Here is an 8,953-nt window from a genome sequence, read left to right as displayed (position 1 = left end):
ATGTATTGCCAATTTCTGCTGTACAGCAAAGTGACCTAGTCATACATATATCTATATTCATTATATATTATCTTCCATCATGTTCTATCCTAAGAGATTGGATATAGTTCCCTGTGCTATACAGTAGGGTCTCATTGCTTATCCATTTTAAAGGTAATAGTTCACATCTACTAACCCCAAACTCCCATCCTCATTTTTAGGGATTTTTTTTTATTTTACATTTTACAGAATGAACATAACTACCTTGGTTTTCATATTCCATATCCTGTACATACATCTTTATCATTAATCCTGGTATCTTACCTCATACTTCCTATCAAATAACTGCAGCTTATTTTTTTTCAGGTTTTTTTTGACAAGCCTATGACATGTTGAAATTCCAGAGTCAGGGATCAAATCTGCACCACAGCAGTGACAACGCCAGATCCTTCACTCGTTAAGCCACCAGGGAAATCCATAGCTGGAGTTCAGTAATTCATTTTTGCTATAGAATCATCATTTTAAATGACTTAACACTGGTCTCTCCCTACTATATGCCACTTGTAAATACCTGTCATGTGCTCTCCCTTAAATATATATACCCTCTGCCACTTATCCACACACAGGTACATAATGTATTTTCCTCCATATCCAATTTGTGTTGGTATACATTAAAGTTTTCCTCATATTACTTAATGACAAACAGATCCCTGCATTTATCCACAGAGAAGTCTCTGAATCAAGAAGGCTGTTTGGATGGGACTTAGAATGTTTGGGGTTAGTAGATACAAACTATTTCATTTAGAATGGATAAGAAATGAGGTCCTCTTGTACAGCGCAGTGAACCATATCCAAACTCTTGGTATAGACCATGATAGATGATAACATGAAGAATTTATTTTTATATATATATATATGTGCATATATATATGCATATATGTGTATATGTATATGTTATAACTGGATCACTTTGCTGTAGAGCAGAAATTGACAAAACATTCTAAATCAACAATAATAAAATAATTAAAATTAAATAAAAATTAAAATTAAATATATTTAACAATAAAATAAAAATATCATCTTATTATTAATAATATTTAATTAAATTAATTTTTAGGAGTTCTTGTCTGGGCTCAGTGGAAACTAATCTGATTAGCATCCATGAGGACACAGGTTCAATCTATGGCCTCACTCAGGGGGTTAAGGATCTGGCAATACTGTGAGCTGTGGTGTAGTTGGCAGATGTGGCTTTTGGATCCCGCATTGCTGTGGCTGTGGCTGTGGTGTAGACCAGCATCTACAGCTCTGATTTGACCCCTAGCCTGGGAACCTCCATATACCACAGGGTGCAGCCCTAAACAGACAAAAGTAAATAAATATATACATAAATAAAAATATGGTATGTAAATTTTTAAATTAATTTTTGTTTAAATAATAAAATTTAAATTTTATAAAAATATTAAATATTTATAATAAAATTTAATAAGTCAAATATTTATACAATAAATATTTATAAAATGAAATTTAATAATAAAATATGTTACTAAAATAAAAAAAAATTTTAAAGGTTACATCACATACCATTCTCTCCACTAGGAAAAACAAAAGTCCAAACCATATTTTATTAGTCTTTAAGAGTTGAGCAGTTCCCGTCGTGGCTCAGTGGTTAAAGAATCTGACTAGGAACCATGATGTTGCAGGTTCGATTTCTGGCCTTGCTCAGTGGGTTAAGGATCTGATGTTGCTGTGAGCAATGGTGTAGGTTGCAGATGTGGCTCAGATTTTGCACTGCTGTGGCTCTGGAGTAGGCCAGCGGATACAGCTCCAATTTGACCACTTGCCTGGGAACCTCTATATGCTGCCAGTGTGGCCCTAAAAGACAAAAATAAAAATTGAAAAAAAAGAGTTGAGAACACAAAGAAATGTAATGAAAATGTATTCTGAAGTGTTTTGATTCTTCTCTAGTTAGTGGAAATCAGAAACACCAGGAACATTTGTTCAGTTTGTCCATGGAATGTCTGCAAATTGGCCTGATGTGGATAGAGGGGCTCTCCTATTATCTCAGAAACTAGCGGGGCTACACAAGACTGTTTCACCTGAAGCAGTAGAGTGGAATCTGAAGAAGTACTCAATGAAGAGGACGTTCTGCCCATTTTCTATGTTGTCTCCAGGGAATTTTTATTGAGAACATGCTGATGGAATGAATTTGGGAACATGCTGGAAAACAGATGGACAGAACCTAAATCTTGAAGTGTTTAGAGCAAAAGTCTTTTATGGGGATGATGCCTGTATGGTGAGCAGTATCTGAGATGCTTTCTCTCACCTTAACTCCTGGTTTTCATTCCATTAGACATTTTCTTCTCATTGAGCATGAGATGGAGATAGCAATTCATTTACAATAATGATAATGTGGAAGAAATGCTGGGAAGTCAATTATGGGTATAGAGTTAAAAAATACATATGGCTTGCTTCTTGGTTCTTCTTTCTTACTTTCTCTGTTGTTCAGGTTGATAGAACACAAATTCACCAATACAACCCAAATTCCCCAGCAGGAGGCCTGTGTATATCAATGAGCTGAGTAAATTCTCCAGACAATAGCCCGTGAACATGTGAATCCTACCTACAGCTTTATGAAAGAGGTTAAGGTAAGCCTCTGCTAGTCAGTCTTTGATGTGACTGTAGTCATGACTGACCCTTTGCAACATTCTTCGAGGTCTTCTGAGTATTTAAGTAGGGCTTCACTTACCAGAAATAGGTAAACATCCATAGTTTCTAATATGCCAATAGAATTCAGTTAGAGCAAAAATGTAGAACTGAAGATGCATTCACCTTTGAAAAAAAAATCCCTGTAAATCTCCGTCATATCAAATGATGCCCACAGCCTATACTGAAGGAAGGGCTAAGGAAATGAAATGAAATGTTATCCCAAGAGACAGATGTTATATGAGAAAATGGAAAAAGTACCACAATCCTGATAGAGAAGACCTGGTGCTGCATGGATTTCATGCTTAATACAATGGATGTAGAGATATCAAATCCACAAAATGAGTGATTATTTGAGAAAAAGTAATGTGTGAAAAAGAATATATATATACACACATTATATATATATACATATATATATACACACACATTATATATATATACACACACACAATTATATATATATATTTTAAAAACTAGGTCACTTTGCTATACAGCAGAAACTGACAGAACACTGTAAATCAATTATAATAACAATGAAACTTTTAAAAAGGCATAAGTTTATGTTAAGTCCTGAAACTTGAATGTGAGAAGCAAGAAGTACAGGTGAACATTCTCTTGAGGAGAGGAAGGACCCAGAACCTTCCATGGATATTCACTTTTCTCCTTTTCCTATTCCAACAATGTTAGCAAGTCTCCAGAGAATGGGACAACATGGACCAATTATCCAATAATAAACTTTGTGCACAGCTCTAAGGTCATAGCTTTGTAAATACTTGGCTGTTGCCATGAACCCATTAATTTGCCAGTTCTGCTAGTGTGTCTCCACACCTGTGTCTCCATCCTTTGTGGGCATCTGCATCAGCCGTTCCCAGCCTGATTCTGTCTTCCTGCCAGTCCTAAGGAGGAACCCTGAGACTTCATCATACACCAGGCAGGAGAGGGCAATGAATCTGTACTCCTTGATCATGGTCCAGTGAATCTGTACTCCTTGGTCATGGTGAAGCCCATCCCAGTAAGTGCTGAGGGGAGAGAGTGATTAAAATAAGGAATGTTGGGATTGTTCCATTTTCCTCCAGAGGACAAGCATGATGGTTGGGATAAAAAAACAAGAGGGCACAAATATACAGAATTTTGGAGTAGAAACCCCTAAAGTTTATGTTCCTGATTCTGGTGGGAGTGTGAAAACTCTTCATTCAGACTTCTGCTTTCACTCTCACTGCTTCTAGCTCTAGTTGGACTCTCCCCCATCATAGCAGCAAAAGGATCTCCCTAAATTTCCTCCTAAGCTTTTCAAATGATTATAAAATCAGTGATGAAGATCAGGATGAAGAGGATGAAATTAATCATAACTTGTGTACTGTTATTAAGGGCTTCATAAGTGCAAGGTTTCATTGTACATATTTTTTGGAACTTTTTTTCTTTTCTTGTATTTTTAGGGCTGAACCTGTGGCATATGAAGGTTCCCAGGCTAGGTATCCAATTAGAGCTGCAGCTGCTAGTCTGTACCACAGACATAGTAAAGTGGGATTCAAGCCACGTCTGCGACATACACCACAGCTCATAGGCAATGCTGGATTCTTAATCCACTGAGCAAGGCCAAGGGTTGAACCCACACCCTCATGGATACTAGTCAGATTTGTTTCCACTGAGCCACAACAGGAAATACAGGAACTTTTTTTGTTTAATGGCTGCACCCAAGGCCATATAGGACCTCGCAGGTGGGAATGGAACCCTCCCCTCTGCAGAGACCTGAGCTGCTGTACTTGGATTCTTAACCCACTGTGCCACAGTGAAAACTCCTTATGTAACTTCTTTGCTTTCATCTGTGCAATGTCTTCTCAATTATAAGTGTGAATACATTTAAAAATTATTTTAGTAAGAGGAATGGAATACAGCTTTTAACCCGTAACATACCAGGTTATGAATCAGAAAGGGCCGAAGCCAGGCTTGAAGCCAGTCATTCTGGGCAGACTCAGTCCAGACACAGGGCATCTCGGCAGGCTTTCCCCTGCCACCCCGGATTCATGTCCATTCCAGGTCAGCCCTGGTTAGATTCTGCTCACTATGCCCTTCTCTTTGGAGTTTTCTGGAGGATCACAGTGGAAGGTAGCAGGTAGAACTTGCTGCATCAACTCTAGTAAGACTATCTGAGATCATAGGAATAATTGGCACATTATAACTCAGGGCAGATCTCTTTTTTGACCCCACTTCTGGACTTCACTTCTTCCTCCATACTTGTAATCAGCCTACTCAATCACGAAAGGCCACATAAAATCAGGGTCTTGGGGTCCATTTCTATTCAGGAAAATGAAATTAATTAAAAAAATATATACCTGAGATGAACCCATAGTTAGACCTCTGTAACTTTGCATAAAACTTTCAGAAAAATTTTTTAAAATGAAATTTAGTGAATGAGACTCAGGAAATAAGAACCTAATTTTGAACCCTACGTGCTCCACTTATTCTTAGAGAGTTATTGGGCAATTTCCTAGTACCTTGAGGCAGGATTGTCAACTGAGTTGATTCCTTGTTGTTACAAACCCAATGACATAGGACTAAACAAATAGTGGTAGCCCTGTATGCAATAACTGTGTCATGGAGGCATGAGAAATGGGCTAAAGAAATTTAAGATATTTTCTTACTAATAATGATAAGGCTAATTATCATGTCATTTGACATAAATATCTATTAACCTGATGTTATGTTCCCCCACATGCCTGACAGGACATTTTATTTCTGTTTATACAATTACTTTCTTCATATATGAATAGAAGTGATTGAAGTTCATTTATTTCCGATTCCCAAGAGCTATACTCTGTTGGCACAGAAGAGGCACAAATAATAAAAAAATCCACAGTTAAGGGTTGAATAAACCCTTCCATTTTGCATAGAAACAAAATGTGGGCAATGTGGCTTCCACACCCTAGACCATTCATGTCAATGTTTTCATCCTTTTTAGGAATGCCCATGGGCTATAGACAAAATAAAATAGTGCTTAATTGTATCTATGTTATAAAGTTTCCTTGGGATCTATTATTTCCCATTTAATAGCATTACCACATTTAATGACTGGAAACATTGCCATGATTTTCATAAGCCTGGGGAGAAAAAGAATCAGAAAATAAGGGTACTGCAAATCTTATTGCATGAGCTGAGACACATTTTAGGATTTTGTATCATTCCATGATCCAGTACCCTGAGACAGGAAAGGCTTTGACCTGTCTGCCCTATGATCCATAAGACATCATTAAATTTTTGAGATTCTATTTTATTTTTTTATTAAAATGTAGTTGATTTACAATGCTTCTTCAATTTCTGTTGTACAGCAAGTGACCCAATCAATACAGGTCCCTGTAAGACCCCATTGCCCATCCATTCTAAATCTAACATTTTGAATCCAACAACCCCAAACTCCCCCTGCATCCCACTCCTTCCCTCCCTGTCAATCACAAGTCTGTTCACCTTGGCCATGATCTGTTTCTGGTTTGTAAATGGGATCATGTGTGCCATATTTTAGATTCCACAAATAAGTGATATCATTAGTATTTGTCTTTTTCTTTTTCTTTTCTTTTCTTTTTTTTTTTTTTTTTTTTTTTTTTTTTTTTTTTTTTGTCTTTTTAGGGCCACGCCCATGGCATGTGGAGGTTCCCAGGCTAGGGGTCGAATTGAAGATTCAGCTGCCGGCCCACACCACAGCCACAGCAATGCAGGATCCAAGCTGCATCTGCGACCTACACCACAGTTCACAGCAACGCCAGATCCTTAACCCACTGAGCTAGGCCAGGGATCAAACCTGCAACCTCATGGTTCCTAGTTGGATTCGTTTCCGCTATGCCATGACGGGAACTCCTATCTTTCTCTTTCTGACTTATTTCACTTAGTATAGAGATTCTCATACTAAATGGGATTGTATTTTATTAATACTCATGATATCCCAGTAATGACTGAAATTCTTTTTTTTTTCATTTTTTAATTGTTATTTCTCCGATACAATTTTTTTTCTACTGTACAGCATGGTGACCCAGTTACATATACATGTACACATTCTATTTTTGCACATTGTCATGCTCCCTCATAAGTGACCAGACATAGTTCCCAGTGCTGCACAGCAGGATCTCACCGCTAATGCATTCCAAAGGCAATAGTCTGCATCTATTAACCTTAAGCTCCCAATCCACCCCACTACCTCCCCCTCCCCCTGGGCAACCACAGGTCTATTCTCCAAGTCCATGATTTTCTTTTCTGTGCAAAGCTTCATTTGTGCTATATATTAGATTCCAGATACAAGTGATATCATATGGTATTTGTCTTTCTCTTTCTGACTTACTTCACTCAGGAAGAGAGTCTCTAGTTCCATCCATGTTGCTGCAAATGGCATTATGTCATTCTTTTATATGGCTGAGTAGTACCCATTGTGTATATATACCACATCTTCTTAATTTTATCATCTGGTGATGGACATTTGGGTTGTCTCCATGTCTTGGCTATTGTGAATCATACTGCAATGAACATGTGGCTGCACGTGTCTTTTTTAAGGAAAGTTTTGTCCAGATATATGCCCAAGAGTGGGATTGCTGGATCATATTGTAGTTCTATGTATAGATTTCTAAGATACCTCCATACTGTTCTCCATTGTGGTTGTACCAGCTTACATACCCAGCAGCAGAGGAGGAGGACACCTTTTTCTCTACACCCTCTCCAGCATTTGTTACTTGTCTTATTGTTAATGATGGCCATTCTGACCTGTGTGAGGTGATAGCTGATTGTAGTTTTGATTTGCATTTCTTTAATAATTAATTATATTGAGTGTTTTTTTTATTTGCCTGTTGGCCATCCAGGTGTCATCTTTGGAGAAATGTCTATTTAGGTCTTCTGCCCATTTTTTAAGCTGGGTTGTTTGATTTTTGGTGTTGAGTTGCATGAGTTGTTTGTATATTTTGGAGTTTAGGCCCTTGTCTGTTGCATCACTGACAAAGATTTCCTCCCATTCTGTGGATTGTCTTTTCAGTTTTTTTAATGGTTTCCTTAGCTATGCAGAACTTTCGAGTTTGATTAGGTCCCATTGGTTTATTTTTGTCCTTATTGTCATTAATCTAGGAGGTGGATCAAACAATATGCTGCTGTGATTTACGTCAAGGAGCATTCTGCCTATGTTTTCCCTTAGGAGTTTTATGGCATCTGCCTTATATTTAGATCTTTAATACATTTTGAGTTTATTTCTTAAATTTATATTAAATATGAAATATAAATTTATAAACTGAAAGACATAATGTCTTCCCTTACATAATAATGTGTCAGTAAAAATGTTTTAAGTAGTATGTAATTTACAAAGAGACCTCTCCTCTCCACAAAGTTGTGGTAAGTAAGTACATTTTAGGGGCAATATGGGTACTATGCTGTTTAAGTAAGATTTTAAGAAAGCTGGTTGTGGGCACATAAATCAATATTGACTTCACAGAATTATTGACAAAAAAATGTACCCATCAACTTTAAGACACTGGTTGTTTGTGGGTTTTTGGGGTTTTTTTTTGTTTTTTTTGTTTGTTTGTTTGTTTTGCTGCTATCATGACTTTTGGACATTCCTGGGCCAGGGATCAAACTCATACCACAGCTGTAACCAGATCCACAGCGGTGACAATGCCAGATCCTTAACCTGATGAGCCACCAGGGGACTCCCATTGGTTGCTTTTAGGGGACAGACATGCACAGGAGCTGAGATACTAAGAAAGGTCAAATTTTATTGATAATGTTTCAAAGATCTATCAAACATGAGAGCTGAAGCAAATAATATTGAATGTTCATGTCTTAAAAATAGGTAGTGGGAATTGGTGAGTGTAACAATAGGTAGTATTCATGGAGTTTTTTAAAGTTTTGGGCATATTTTAAGGCAGTGTTTATCAGCCCAGCTTCACATTTGAGTGACCAAGAAAGTCACATGTACAGATCCTGATACTGGTTTGAGGCTGAAGCTGGGGTAGATGTGAATTTTAAAACAATCACATGTAAATTATTGATCAACTGGAACTAAAAACCACTGGTATAAGCAATATACATTTTTAAAATTTTTATTGCAATATCCTATTTGGTAGTTTCCAATTATGATCACAATTTTAAGGATAGGAAACTTCCCAGATGCGTTTACATTATTTTATTTTGAATTTTTCTCAATTAAACCTTGGGGTGACCTTCTAAAATAATGAACCAGAATTGCCTTCAGGTAGTAGAAGTAAGATAATTGCAATCCCTTTATCAGACAGATTGACATGAA

This window comes from Sus scrofa, chromosome 2, assembly GCF_054392235.1.
Source record: "Sus scrofa isolate SSC_HxYL_T2T_F1_AM1 chromosome 2, Sscrofa_HxYL_maternal_Yorkshire_Landrace_v2.0, whole genome shotgun sequence".
In the NCBI taxonomy this organism is placed as follows: domain Eukaryota; kingdom Metazoa; phylum Chordata; class Mammalia; order Artiodactyla; family Suidae; genus Sus; species Sus scrofa.
This window is presented reverse-complemented; position numbering follows the sequence as displayed.